Source organism: Hyaena hyaena, unplaced genomic scaffold (genome assembly GCF_003009895.1).
Source record: "Hyaena hyaena isolate Hyena2069 unplaced genomic scaffold, ASM300989v1 scaffold_1172, whole genome shotgun sequence".
NCBI classification, from domain to species: Eukaryota; Metazoa; Chordata; class Mammalia; order Carnivora; family Hyaenidae; genus Hyaena; species Hyaena hyaena.
The window spans coordinates 176,499-192,844 of NW_024081807.1; the positions used below are offsets into that span (position 1 = coordinate 176,499).

At 36.7% G+C, this 16,346-nt stretch overlaps 1 non-coding gene across 1 annotated transcript; it reads right to left on the reverse strand.

Moving 5' to 3' along the window:
• Positions 1-7,956: 7,956 nt before the first annotated feature.
• On the reverse strand, positions 7,957-8,059 carry LOC120224464. Its single transcript, XR_005526574.1, has one exon. It is a non-coding gene; the product is annotated as a U6 spliceosomal RNA (small nuclear RNA).
• Positions 8,060-16,346: the final 8,287 nt, after the last annotated feature.

Sequence of the window (16,346 nt, forward strand, 5' to 3'; positions counted from 1 at the left end):
TTGGCCTGACTCCTGACACTGGTCTCCACTGCTGTGCACTTGAGGGGAGACCCATCATCCACAGTAAAGCAAAACCAATGGCTAAGGTCCTTAGAGCTGCCTGTATGCCTATGTTGGGCTTTAGCCATTTCCTTTGGGACTGGCCTCCACCACTACCTGTGTATCTACAACCAGTCTCTGCCACTAAACAGGCAGCTACAACTGGTTCTTGCATCTGAGTGTACACTACTGACTCTAGTCACCACCACTGTCTACCCTAGTGCCTTGTCAATAAGGAACCTAATAGCTCTTGAAACTGCAGTAGATCCCCCAAAGCACTAGCCAAGGGCCACACAGTTGTCCATGTTGTGGACCCCTGAAGCCTGAGATGAAGAGATATCAGGATCTGTCCCTGAAGACTTGGAGTCACCACACACACCCCCACACACACACTTGGTGCCCTGCACCACTAGACCCAGAAACAGCACATTCCAGCACACCTACACCTGCATGTGGAGAGATTTTCTTACTGAAGTCAGTTTATAGAATCTAGAAGAAGTGACTTTTTCAAATGTGTAGACACCTATACAAGGTTACAGAGGTCTTCCCTAAAGAATCAAGGAAACATGACAGATGAAAGGAACATAAGAGACTTCCAGTGACTGCCTCCAAAGAAATAGAAATACATAAATTGCCCAACAAAGAATCCAAAATAATTGCTTTAAACATGATCAGAGAACTATAGGAGAACACAGATAAGTAACTTAATGAAATCAGGAAAACAATACAAGAAAAAAAAACTGAGAAATTCAACTCAGAGGTAGAAAACATAAGAAAGAACTAAATGGAATGTTGGGGGTTGAAAAATACAATGACTGAACTGAATAATTTAAGACAGGGCTTTGACAGTAGACTTGACAAGGCAGAAGAAAGAATCAATCACCTTGAAAACAGAGCAACTGAAATTGTCTGATAAAAAGAGGGGCAGGGGAATGATGAAAGCCCATGGGCATGAGACCATTAAGAGAAACAAAGTATTTACCACTGGAATTCCAAAAGTAGAAGAAAGGAAGAAAGGGGCAGAAGGCTTATTTAAAGGAATGATGGCTGGGAACTTCATGTACCTTGGAAAGAATTTTGACAACCAAGTTCAGGAAGCTAATAGGTCACCCCAAAATTTCTATACAAAACAATTTCTTCTGAGATACAATTTTTTAATGTTTTATTTATTATTTTTGAGAAAGAGACAGAACATGGAAGGGGAGGGGTAGAGAGAGAAGGAGATACAGAGGCCCCAGACTCTGAGTTGTCAGCACAGAGCCTGACACGGAGTTCGAACTCATGAACTGTGAGATCATGACCTGAGCCAAAGTCAGACACCTAACCGACTGAGCCATCCAGGTACCTCTCCTCTGGGACACCTTATAATAAAACTCTGTAAAATCAAAGACACAGAATTTTAAAAAGTAGGCAAGAGAAAAAAATTCTCATAAAAGGGAACCTTCCCAAAGCTATAGGTCAGGAGAAACTTTTCAGGGTAGGAGACAATAGGATAATATATTCAAAATGCTAGAAGAGAGAAACCAATAATACTTTGTCCATCAAAGTTGTCCCTCAAAATGAAAGCAAGGTAAAGACTATCCCTAACAAACAAAAGCTGGGAGTTTGTCACAATTAGACTTGCCTTACAAGAAATGCTGCAAAGAATTCTTAGAGCTGAAGGGAAGAACACTAATTAGTAACATGAAAATATATAAAACCATTCAACACCCTGGTAAAAGAGATTATATATTCAGATTCATAATATTCTAGTACTGTAATGTGGTAATATGTTAATCACTTAACTCTAATAAAAAGCCTGAAAGGTAAAAGTCCTTAAAATAGCTATAGCTACAATAGTTTGTTAATAGATACACAATATAAAAGATGTAAATTGTGACATTGAAAATATGAATGTCAGGGGAGGAGTAAAGAGTAGAGATTCTGTATGTGATTGAAGTTAAGTTGTTATCTATCACCTTAAAAATGTTATATCTATAATATATTTCAAGAAAACCTCAAGATAACCACAAGATGAAAATGTATAGTACTTGCACACGAGAAAAAGAGAGGGGAACAGGAAAACACTAAAGAAAATCATTATTTCACAAGGGAAAACAGTAAGAAAGGGAGAAAAAAAGGAAAGAAACTATAAAACAGGCTCAAAACAATTAACAAGATGGCAATAGTAAGTCCTTACCTATCAGTTTAAATGTAAATGGATTAAATTCTCCAATATAAAAACAAAAAATGGATTAATGGACTAAACACCCACACACACACAAGACCAGCTATATGTAGCCCACAAGAGACTCACATCAGGAGATCCATATGCTCAAAGTGAAGAGATGAAAAGAGATATTCCGTGCAAATGGAAACCAAAAGAGAACTGAGGTAGCCATACCTCTATCAGACATAATAGACTTTAGGTCAAGTCTGTAAAATGAGGCAAAGAATGTTGTCATATAGGAGTTAAAGGAGTCAGTTCATCAAGAAGATATAATAATCATAAATATTTATGTACCTAATATCAGAACACTTAAACATATTAACGTATTATAACATATTATTATATTAGCATATTATAACAGATCCAAGGGGAGTAATAGACAATACAATAATAGTAGAGAACTTAAATAACCAGGTCACTTTCAACACCAAGAGAGAAAATCAGTAAGGAAACAATGGACTTGAAGTATGCTTTAGACAAAATAGAGAGAACACAACAACAAATAGTCACAGAATATGTCTTTCAAGCACATGCAGAACATTTTCCAAGATAGAGCATACATTATGTCACAAAAAAAACATTTGGCAAATTTTTAAAAACTGAAAGCATACAAAGTATTTTTATGACCATAATGTTGTGAAAGAAGAAATTAATAACTGGAGAGAAACTAGAAAATTCGTAAATATGCTAAAACTAAGCAACACCCAAACAACCACTGGTCCAAAGATAAAATCAAAATGGAAATCAAAAAATATATTGAAGCAAATGAAAACGTAAACATACCATAACAAAATTATAGGATGCAGCTAAAGCTAAAGCAATGCTAAGGGAGAAATTTATAGAGTTACATGCCTACATTTTAAAAAAACTCACATAGCTTTATAGCTCAATAAACTTAGAAGAAGAATAAACAAAGCTCAAAGCTAATAGAAGGAAGGAAGTAGAAAATGTAAGAGAAGAAATAAGTGAAATTGAGAATAACACAATTAAAAAGTCAACAAAATTAAAGTTGGGTTTTTTAAAACAAAAACAAAATTGACAAACTAACTAAATTTACCAAAAGAAAAAAGAGAACTAAAATAAATACAATCACAAATGAAAGAGGATTCATTACAATTGATAACTCTGAAAAGCAAAGAATCATAAGACTACCAAAAGTAATAATATACCATCAAATTGGACAACCTAAAAGAAATTAATACGCTCCCAGAAATTATACAACCTGCCATGTCTGAATCATGAAGAAATAGAAAATTTGAGCAGATCAATAACAAGAGATTGAATGAGTAATCCAAACCTCCAAAAAAAAAAAAAAACCTTCCCCAAACCAGAAGCTTCACAAGTGAATTCTCCCAAACATTTAGAGAAGAATTAATGCCAATCCTTAACAAATACTTCTGAAAATTGAAGAAGATGGAGTACTCCCAAATTTATTTTATGATGCCTGTACTACCCTTGTACCAAAGCTGGGTGAGAATAATACAAAACATACAACAAAAACTACAAGCCATTAGACTTGATGAATACAAATGCAAAAAATCTCAACAAAATACAAGCAAATCAAATTTAACAGCAAATTAAAAGAATCAGAGTCCATTATCAAGTGGGATGTATTCCTAGGAAACAAGAATGGCTCAAAATATGCAAATAAGTGTGATATACCACATTAATAGTACATTTTGTCTTTCAAGACAAAAATCATATGATCATCAGTAGATGCATAAAAAGCATTTGAGAAAATCCAACAGTTTTCTCATGTTGAAAACTGTCAATGAATTGGGTTTAGAAGTAGCATAATAAAACCCTTGTATGACAAACCTATAGTTAACCACATACTCAATGGTGAAAGATTGAAAGCTTTCCCTCAAAGATTAGAGATATATGTGCCCATTCTTTTTTATTTTAAGTTCATTTATTTTGAGAAAGAGGTAAAGAGAGCAGAGAAGGAGTAGAGAGAGAGAGGGGAAGAGAGGATCCCAAGCAGGCTCCATGCTGTCAGAGCAAGACTGATGTGGGGCTTGAACTCACAGTCCATGAGATCCTAACATGAGCCAAAACCAAGAGTTGGATGCTTAACCAACTGAACCGCCCAGGAGCCTCAGTGGTGCCCATTCTCACCACTCCTTTTCAACATAGTACTGGAAGGACTAGCCAGGCAATTAAGTAAGAAAAAGAAATAAAAGTCATTCAAATCAGAAAGGAAGAATTTCTGTTTGCTGATAATTTAATTTCACATATAGAAAATCCTAAAGACTCAACCAAAAAACTGTTGAAACGAATCAACGAACTCAATAGTTTCACAATGCAAAACCAACATACAGATACCAGTTGCATTTTTACATGCCAACAGTGAGCTATCTGAAAAAGAAATAAATAAGCTAGTCTCATTTACAATAGCAGCCAAAATAATAAATTTAGTCAAGGTCATGAAAGATCTATACACTGAAAACCATAAGATACTGATGAAAAAAATTAAAGATACAAGTAAATGGAAGATAATTTGTATTTATGGATTATGAGAATTAATACTGTAAAAATGTCCATACTATCCAATACCATTTACAGAGTCAATGCAATTCCCATCAAAATTCCAATGGCATTTTTCACAGAAAGATTCTAAAATTCACATGGAACCAAAAGAGACCCCAAATATCCAAAGCAATCTTGAGGAAGAGCAAGGTTGGAGACACGTAGATCAAGGAAACAGAATCAAGAACCCAGAAATAAATTCCAGTTTATATGCTCAACTACTATCTGAGAACGGAACCAAGAATACTCAATAGCATATTGATACACTATTGTGTAAGGATAGTCTATGCAATAAATGGTGCTGGGAAAATTAGATATCCACATGCAAAAGAATGAAATTTGCTGCTTTACACTACTAGCAAAAATTAACTTGAAATGGTTTAAGGACTTAAGCACAGACATGAAACTGTAAAATTCCTAGAAGAAAACACACTCTTTGATGTCAGTCATTTCCATGATTTTTTGGAAATGACACCGAAAGTACAAGCAACAAAAGCAAAAATCTGAAAGTGGAACTACATCAAAACAAAAAGCCACTACACAGCCATAGAAATAATGAACAAAGTGAAAAACATATGAAAGGGCAAAAAATATTTGCAAACCATATATCTGATAAAGGGTTAATATCCAAGATATGTAAGAAACTCATATAGTTCAATGACGAAAACAAAAAGTCCAATTAAAAAATGGGAAGAGAAATTAAATAGATATTTTTCCAAAGCCATACAAATGCCCAATAAATATATGAAAAGGTACTTAAAGTCACTAAATCATCAGGAAAATGCAAATCAAAACAATAAGCTATTACTTCATATCTGTTAGAATGGCTATTACCGAAAAGACAAGAAATAACAAATATTGGCAAGTATGTGGAGAAACGTGAACCCTTGTGTATCATTGGTGGGAATCTAAGTTCATGCAGCCACTATGGAAAACAGTATGAAGATTCCTTTAAAAATTCAAAACAGAACTACCATATGATCCAGAAACCTCACTTCCAACTATATATCAAGAGAAATGAAATCACCATATCAAAGAAATGTCTATACGCTCATGTTCATTGTAGCATTATTCTCAATAGCTATATGGAAATAGCCTAACTATCCATCAATGGATGGATATATAAAGCACATGTGGTATGCATATATATACAATGGAGTGATATTCAGTCATAAAAAGAAGAAAACTTTGCCACTTGTGACAGCACAGATGGACCTCCAGGATATTATGCTCAGTGAAATAAGTCAGACAGAGAAAGACAAATACTATATGATTTCACTTATATACAGAATATGAAAACATCAAACTCATAAAAGCAAGGAGCAGAATGGTGGTTGCCAGGGTCAGAGGGGTGGAGAAAATGGGCAGATATTGGTCAAAAGGTACAAACTTCCAGGTAGAAGATAAGTTCAAGGAAACTAACGTACAAAGTGGTGACTATAATTAGCAATACTGTACTATATACTTAAAAGTTGCTATGAGAATAGAGCTCTCATGTTTTCACATTACAACAAAAAATTTGTAATTATATGAGGTGAAGGATGTGTTAACTGACCTTATGATAGTAGCATTTCATAATATACTCATATCAAATCATCACACTGTGCACCTTAAACTTACACAATGTTCTATGTCAATTACTTTTCAATAGAGCTGGTGTTGGAAAAGATGGCTAGAAAGTGCTTGTGTAGGTAAGTGGTGTTCATTTTAAATATTTTAAAATATTCATATTTTAAATAAAGAAATATCTAAGCAAAGACCTGAAAGAAGTGAGGGATTAAGCCACACAGATATTTGAGGCAAGAAGTTTCCAGACAGACCTAAACTTAAGTGTAAAGCAAAATCTGGACTAGAGAAGGCAAGTGCGATGCTTAGGTTGTAAAATGTGAGGAAGCCATGGATTCTCAGCTCATGCAAATAGCACTTGATCCTTGAGAGGCTCTGAAAGCAAACTGTATGTGGCAGGTTTCAGGAATAGTAAAGTGCTCAGTCCACCTACAGCAATGGCACCAGTACGAAGAGCGTTGGCTGAGGTCAGAGGTGTAAGGAGGCCACCTTAAGCCTCCTAGGCATTGTGAGGAGATTGGCTTTGATCTGAGTAAGGTGAACTGCTGTAAGGTTTTAAGTTGAGAAGTGCTGTAATACAACTTAAAAAAGAAAAGAGGAATAAAAAACAAGAAAGAATGGAATAAAACTGCCCTTATATTTAAGTAAGTAAATAAATAAGTAAATAAACAAACAAACAAAACAGCTGCCCTTACAGCAGATGGTCTAATTACCATAGAAAACCTAACAAAGTCAACAGAAAGCATGTTGGGAAAATTAGAGATGAGCATGGTTGTTGGACTTGAAATCAACAATGAAACCAATAGTGTTCCTTTATAACAGAAGTACTAATGAGAAAACATTATAGAAATGAATATCTAGAGGCGCCTGGGTGGCTCAGTTAAGCATCTGCCATTGGCTCAGGTCATGATCTCACAGCTCGTGGGTTCGAGCCCCGTGTTGGGCTCTGTGTTGACAGCTCAGAGCTTGGAGCTTGCTTCGGATTCTGTGTCTCCCTCTCTCTCTCTCCCTCTCTCTCTCTTTTTCAATAATAAATAAACATTTAAAAAAATTTTTTTAAAGAAATGAGTACCTAATTTATAAGAACAAATTAAAAATATGTGCATTGTCCAGGCACTAACTGAACAAAAACATCCATGGTCTTTATGGATAAAATTTGAAAACTTTATTAAGACATAAAGAAAGATTGGAATAAAATGAGATATACAGGTTGTACAGGATTTAATATTTAAAGATATCAATAGTATCCAAAAAAATCAATGAATGTAATGCAAAAAAGATAATATTTCCTTTTGGGGCAAACTTCAGATAGGCTCATTGCCCATTATGAATGATTGGAGGGGCGCCTGGGTGGCTCAGTCAGTTGAACATCTGACTCCTGGTTTCACTCAGGTCATGATCTCATGGTTTGTGAGTTTGAGCCCCGTGCCAGGCTCCACGATGACAGCACAGAGCTTCTTTGGCATTCTCTGTCTCTCTCTCTCTCTCTCTGTTCCTTCCCCACTCACACATGCATACTCTCTCTTTCTCTCAAAATAAATTTAAAAATCTTTAAAAATTCAAGAAAAAGATTTAGTGCCTTAAATTTGGGTTTCCTCTCCTTTTTTTTTTTTTTAAATATGGAACGCTTCTTGAATTTTCATGTCACCCTTGCACAGGGGCCATGCTAATCTTCTCTGTATCGTCCCAATTTTAGTATATTTGCTGCAGAAGCAAGCACAGGTTTCCTCTCCTATAACACAATTCGTGTGCACACATTCCCCTGCCCTCTTCAGAGCAACCTCTGGGGACTAGGGCTTGGAGAGCCTACACAAAAATGATGACATTCTGGCTACTTCCATCAGCTATGACAGACGAGATCTCCTCTGTCTCTGTCTGGTAGTTTCAAGTTCTCTATCAGTATCCATGTAACTATGGCAAACTAATTTGTTAGCTTGCAAGTAGGTTGCCCATATGGGAGAAAGTGAAATTTGATTCCCACCTGAAACCACAAATCCAAATCAATTTCGGGTTGATTAAAGGCTTAAAAGCAAAAGCCAAATAATTAAAACTTTAAGATGACATTTTAGGAAAATCTTTATGACCTCAATATAAAGAAGAATTCATGCCATAAGAAGTGGGAATTGTAATAAAAATTGATAAATTTAAATCTTTTAATACCACAATTTCTATTTATAAAAAAGACCATGATCCTGGTGAAAAGATAAGCCATAAAATGGAAGAAGATATTGCTAATCCATATAGTGACAAGGGAGTAGTAGTCAGAAAAAGTAAAGAACTCTTAATATGATCAGAAATAGAAAAGCAAATGAATTTTTTAAAAAAGACAAATGCTATGCAAAGACATGTCACTGAAGATACATAAAAAGGCTGAAATACATGGAAAGGGCCTCAATCTTATTTGGAGTCACGCAAATGCAAATTTTAACTACAATAAGATACATTTTCCACCCATTGAATTGTCAAATATTTTATTTAAAAATCAGTTTTTATCTGGGCACCTGGGTGGCTCAGTTGGTTAAGCGTCCGACTTCAGCTCAGGTCATGATCTTGTGGCTCATGAGTTCCAGCCTCATATCCGGCTCTGTGCTGACAGCCTAGAGCCTGGAGCCTGCTTTGGATTCTGTGTCTCCCTCTCTCTGCTCCTCCCTAGCTTACATTCTGTCTCTTCCTCTCTCAAAAATAAATAAATATTAAAAAAAAATTTTAATCAGTTTATATGCAACATGGAGAAGGATGTAAAATATCAGAAACTTTGCTGCTGGTAAGAGGGTAAATTGATATATTTTTTGGCAAAATGTTTGGCATTACCATTTAAATCTGAACATCTGTGTACCTTTTAATCACCCAAGTCCAATCCTAGGTATATAGCCTAGGGACCTGACTGTACAAAAGAACCAAGAGATGGTTTATAAAACATCCATAACAACATTGTTCATAATAATAAATAAAGGGCGCCTGGGTGGCTCAGTCTGTTGAGCATCTGACTCTTGTTTATTGGCTTGGGTCATGGGATTGAGCCCTGCATTGGGCTTCATGCTGAGCATGGGGCCTGCTTAAGACTCTCTCTCTGTCTCATTCTATCCTTCACCCCCGCTCATGTGCTGTCTCTTTCTAAAAATAAAATAAAATAAAATAATTTAAAATATGTATAATAATAATAATAAATCCTGGAAACAACCAACACCTTAAGTAATGACAATGGATGACTGAACAGTACCATATTCACATAATGAAGTACAACAGTCAAAATCAATGAATCACTGTCCATCCATTCATATGAGTGGATCTGAAAAGCATAACATTGAAAAATAGGAATGTAATACGGCATGGTTACTGACTAAAAAGTTCTAAAACAGGTGAAAGTAAATAAAGTAGTGCTTGAGGATACAGGTCTATGAATATAACCAGAATGAAAAAGCAAAGAATTGGCACAAATCAAGATAATATTATAATTATCTCTCTGACAAAGAGGGGGCTACTCTTGTGGACAGTATAGGGGGAATTGCTAAGAACAGAAGATGCTTCGTTTCCTAATCTTGGTTGTAGGTCCAATGGCATTACTTTTATTATTATTACTATTATTTTTTAAAGTATACAGTACAAACATTTTATTGGTATAATATATTTCACAGTAAAATTTCAAAGGCATTTTCAATAGAACAGCATGATAAGTTCTTCAATATATACATTATAAAATATAGAAAGTTTAAATGCCCTTTGTAGGCAACAGAGGCAAATTACTCATTTTAAATGATGTTTTGGCATTACAGCTCAAATATTTTTCCTGAAAGTCACTTCCCACTGCACTTTAACATTTATATAACACACTCTTCTCTCATTGCTTCCAAAATTGGACTCCCTGACATATGGAAATCGCCTTTGAAATTGTTCTTCTGTTTTTGTTGGTTCGTTTGTTATTTTGGCAAAAAGTAAAATTATGAGATACATGTTTTTTTGCTGGAAAAAGGTAAGAGGCAACTAATCACTCTAACACTTATGGCTTTTACGGGTGTCCATTTTTCTGTGATTATACACATACTTCATTGTCACTTAACATTGTAAAAGTGGGGCTCCTGCGTGGTTCAGTTCGTTAAGCGTCCGACTAGGAATCTGATCATGATCTCACAGTTCGTGAATTCGAGCCCTGCATCGGGCTCTGTGCTGACAGCTCAGAGCCTTGAGCCTGCTTCAGATTCTGTGTCTCTCTCTCTCTTTGCTCCTACCCCACTCATGCTCTGTCTCTCTCTCTCTCTCTCTCTCTAAAGAATAAATAAACATGAAGAAAAAAAAGATGAGTCATTAAAAAAATTGTAAAAGCTATGTGACAAGTCAGGCAAGTGATCTTGAGGGATATCTGGGCAGATGTCAGAGTAATGCCACACTCAAAATGGCACCAGATCATGATAATTCCGGAACAGAAACGGAATTCTCCAACACAGAGTCCGACTCTTGTCTCCATATCAAAACTCTGACTGGCTTCCTCTCTGTCTTATCATTTCTCTTTGGCCTGAGAGATCTACTGATTTTTTCATTCTTGAATTCATAGAAAATCTAAAGCCAAGGGGTTAAAGGATTCTTAAAGTACCCAGCAGACAAAGAAGTAAGGAGAAAGACAGTGGATTGCTCAAACAAATTAGAAATTTTGATTACTACTGCTCGAGGCCAGCAATATTTGTGTGTTTCAGGCCCAAGGGTGCCAGGCCGACTGTGGAAAAGACAAAATTAATTAATGTTTTCTGAGATTAATTAGAAAATTAAATGGAAGTATAATGAAAACCAGCATGGTTTAGCTCACTGGATTTACAGCTGTGTGCCACTAAATTTCAGAGTTGTTCAAAATTTCTATGTATTATTTGAATAAAAATTCAGGGAGATAGGTTGTAGTCTCTTTTTTTTTACAACTAGCACCTAATTCTAAGCAGAACTACTACGACGTTCACAGTATTATAAAGCATAGAGCTATCTGATAGCACTGATCTGAGTTACTGTTCTTCAAAGTACTTTTGTGTGGTATAAATTAAAATGCTCCATTTTGGGGATGGAATTTTGTAAGTGGGCCATACACTATTTTCCTGGCCTCTCTCCTGGATGGTCCCTCTAGATTTCATGGGCCATTTTCCAGCTGAAACATTTTTGGTCAATACATGACATCATCCACCAACCAGAGGAGGTATGAAGAAAAAACAAGGCAAGAAATGCCGGTGGGGGTATACAAACAGCAAGACAAGCATGACTTCAAATTTGCCACATGGAAGTTATGTGGCAAATGTTTTCACCTTCTTTGACCATAAGTCTTGTGTTCTGTAAAATGGGTATATTGTAACTGTTTTGCATATGTCCCTTTCCAGCTGTCAGGTAATGAAATAAAACAAGAATTAGCCAATTATCATATCATAGTCCCATCAATGGGGATTTTATGACAGCTTAATATGGCTGGCATTTAAAGGTATTCAATCACTGCAAATGTTAGAAAAAATATAAGTGCATACAATTCTGAGTAAATTCAATTGTCTCTCACCAGACTTTAGACACATCTTCCATCTCTCATAGCCAATGCTCATGGCCATCTTGTTCAAACTTCACCTCTCCCCACTTTTCAAACCCAGCTCTTCTGAGTTTGCCGTCTGCTCTCTTTCCAGTGTTTATGTGTGTGGATGTCATCACAGAATGTATATTGGGGTAAAGAAAGACCAACCCAATTCTTCCACTTGCTATCAGCCAGGCAATCACCAGGGCCAGCAGCATGCAGCAGATAACTGATCATGGAATGTAGTCTGTTTCAGAAGCCTGTGATTAGCATCAGTGCAGAGACTTTCCATGTTCTCCATTCGTTCTCCAGGCAATTCTGAAAGTCACCATATTTGAGCAGCACTCTCCTATTGAAATAGGGGTTGTTCTCATTTTGTTCCTTGATTTTTCAGCTCCCATGTCACATTGCACCCCGCACCAGGATATGAGACATAAAAAATGAAACTGCTGACAAGATGGCAACTTACTGCAGAGATGAAATTCACCATACACTCAAGAAGCATGGACATAGCTCACGGAGATTTCAGTCATTGACATACCAGGAACTTGATTTCACTTGGCAAACTGCCCCACTATCTCTTAGATTAATGACACAGTGTCATGTATAAATGACTTTTTCTGTTTTGTTTCAGTCACTTGCCAAATGATCAGGAACTCACATCATCTGTATTCAATCTAAAGTCCAGTTTAGAAAAAATAATAACCTCAGTGAGTGTAAAGAAAGTAGGTTTTAGGTTTTTGGCTTCCAAGATGAGCTAGGTTCAAGAAGAGAAGAGGGGAAGGACCCCAAGAGCAGGCTGCCAGGACACAGTGGGAGCAAGAAGCAAGATTCAGCATCTCTGGTGCCTGAGAAGGACCACAGGGTGTGGGGGTTGGGGACACTACCATGAAGTTAAGGTGGAAGCTAAAATTTCAGATGGAATAAAGGGAGAATCAGAGTCATTTGTCATCAGTGTTAGTTTAGTCTTAATTTGAAACCTATTTCGTGAATCCCTCCCATTTCTTCTGTGCAAAAACAGAAAGCCTTCATACTTGAATTTCTCTTCCCAAGAGGCGAGCCCCCAATTTCCTAGAGTGACTGAATATCTTACAAGCACTCCGATCTAGTTTAGAGGGAAATAAAGTATCCTGGTTAGCATGAAAACCTCTTAAACAGGAAAGAAGTCCTTCAACAGCTTTGCCAAGAAATCGCTGCTTTGATAAAACCAGGTCCGCAGGAGCCTCCACACACAAACTCGAAAATTCTTCAAACCAGTGTTTCTTGTTTTAAAATGAGATACAACAGCAGCAATGGCAAGGCTTTTATCCATGTGTTCAAATTATAAATGGACTCCCCAACTTACAGGTCAGTTATGCCCATCTGAGCAGTAATTTTTTTTCTTTCCATCCTCCCTCCCTGCGCCCTGGCTCCCATGTAAGACTTTTATTGTATTATTGTTCAGGTAGCACTATGGATAAAGACCTCAGGAAAAAAATACCAGTGCCCGAGACACTTTGATGGCCTTTTCCCTGTGTAATTATACTCACTCTTGATAACACTAAAGGCATGCCTTATTGCTGGTGGTACAGAGGCCTTCTTTTTCACAGGGAGATGGATTGTTTCTTTGGGCCTTGATGGTCTTCAAATTATCTCAGCGCAGAAAAGAGAGCAGAGTGAATTTTATTTTAACTCATTTTATTTCTGAATTTATTTCCCAGTAGCTGGGAGGTGGTGACTGCCCCAGCAGTCAAGTCAATTGTTATCTGTGGGACTTGATTATGTTTGGACCCAGTCGCTCATTTTGAGCAAGACACAGTTAATGAGGAGAGAAATGAAAAGTGCATTGAGTCACAGTGTGTTGGTGGTAATTTGTGACACATTTACTCCACTCAGTCCTTTGTTTACTCCTCCCCCCTCCGCGCAGGTTCTGTGGAAAAAGGAGCAGATAAGCGAATTCACTGGTAGACAGTTAAGGGTGTTGAAGGTAATGAATCTCTGTATCTCAGTATCCATTGTTGGCAGTAATTGGGGCGCCATTCATCTCTACGGTGAAATGCCAAGAAGGCTCATCTTAACGAAACATCTTTTTTCCCCATTATTTCACAACGTATTTTTCATGGACACTGCTGGCTTTTATTTTCCCTATGTCTTTTTTTTTTTTTTTTTTTTGGTGTGCTCTTTGCCACTTTTCTAAATAATAGTCCATTAAACAGTTCACAGTGTGTGTTCTGTACAAATGTAAAAAAGGGATTGGATGATACTAATTAAGGAGAGAGTTTGTTTCCACTTACTGCAGATCAATGGTGGGTTACATTAAAGCTGCATTTTGTGATGAGTTTAACACACAAGAACAGCTGTGCTAAATATATATTTCAAGACACACAGGTAGGTCAAACAAACATTCCTTTCTTTGAGAAGTCTATGTTAAAACTATAAATTCAACATGCAGAACTGTGGGGAGACACAGAGGCTAATTATTCACTGCAATCATTGTTAGTTTTAGTAGAAACTGTTAAGGACGAAACTGGGATATGTTCGGTTACTTCTAGAACTCCTTTAATCTGGGTCCTTCAATGTATTGGTTTTGCTGTGGTATTTTTCCAGGCTGATTTTCAACCAAACTTCCAATTTAATAAGATTTTCTCTTTTTTTAATACAATCATTTTGAATTGAGGACAAGACAAGTCAGTGTACTTTTGTGACTTATCCATAGCTGTCTTTGTGATTATCTTTATCTGTTACATGATAGAATTCACTTATTCATCAGGAATATTATCCTGTACAAGTTGGAGGTACTATAGTCAAGTTCTGTGAATGGCAATGAACAGCCATTAATGACTCTTACAAACTCTGAGGGCCACCTGGATTAATAGAAACTATAGAGCAAAGAAAAGGGAAAGAAAAATATCTACATCTGTCACATAATTTTAGCGTGAAACAGCTACATTTCAGACTGTATGCATGTAACCTATATTTATACACATTTCTTGCAGGAAGTGCTATTTTTTTTATAGTAGTAATATTCTTAGTGCAACATTTTTTGACATTTAGGTATACACAATAGGTACCCTACAGTAATGTTTTGCTCCATCTACATTGTTACTTGCATACAACACTGACTGCAGTTATGGGTTCGCAAGGTCACAGATATTTTCACAGATGCAGTTTTACTGCAATATTAATTTTCATCAAGCACAATTTTCATCAAGCACAATTTCCACCTTTGGCCATTAAAGGTTGTACTTTGTAGCTGAGTGATATTGGTTAAAAGGCTTGCAGGGTAGGAAGAATCCAAGATGGTGTTTGGATCTGCATCTGACTTGCCAAATGACTCGGGCCAGTGGCCCTGCACCTCTGTTCAGTCATCGATAAAACCCTCCTTACTGGTCATGAGAATCATACCAGAGAGAGGATGTGCAGCTGACTTCAACAGATTACATGTCTGGAGGAAAATGCGAGCCAGGGTGTAAAGATAGGGAATCAGGCTGTGAAAAATAACACATTCCTTTGAACAAGGGACTGAAAGCTCAGGAGATTTTGGTTGGTTATGGGACTCAGCTTCTCAGGGGAGGCAATAGAACTCATCTGGGTTCTGAATGAAGGGAATAGTCTTTTGCATTTCCTGCATTCTAGCACCAAGATTAGACAGAAATGTGACTCCCTAGTGTGAGGTGAACAATACTGCATTCATGTAGATAGATCTATATGTATGTTTTATGTATTTTTTTCCATATCTATGTTGGTGTTTTTCTCTATCTCCTGGACATGAAATGCCTGCATCTTAGTTACCTCATCTCCTAAAGAAGATAATATTATCTTTAGATAGGACTCCTGATGAAGGTTAAAAGAATTCCCAACATAGTATATGGGAAGCTCTTCATAAAATATGCATCATTGTTGTCAACTTAACTTGGTCAGTTCGCCATGGTAAGGCTGTGGTGGAGAATGAGCACTAACTGTACACAAGGTAGTTGAATTGGTTTAAATTGATTTCTCTCAACAAATGTGTATTGAGCACTTGTTGTAAGCCAGGCAATGTTTTTGGCTTTTGGACATAGCTAACAAAAGACAAAGCAGACAGAACGATCTGTCCTCATCGACTTTATGTTTTAACATATCCCCTTATTCTTATCATCACCTTGTTCATTCAGTAAGCAAAAAGTGTTCTTGCTGTGTTTGTTTTACTTGTTGAGTGTGTGAGTTGCTGCTTATAAAGGTAAAATTCTTTCTTTATTAAACCCTAAGATTTGAGTGCTCATCAGTGAAATGAAGATGAAGTCGTTCTAGTGTCCTGAATTAACTTCTCCTTATCCTGTGTTGTTGTGGGGTGTCATCACAAATTCTGCATTTCTCAGACTCATCTGACTTCATCGCCTGAAATGTATTTGAGGAGGTGCGTGGTCTCTTTCCGAGTGGAATGAGATACTTGTAGCTCAGGGACCTCATTCTAGAGACTGATCCCAGATTGTGTACCAGGAATGGATATGAATT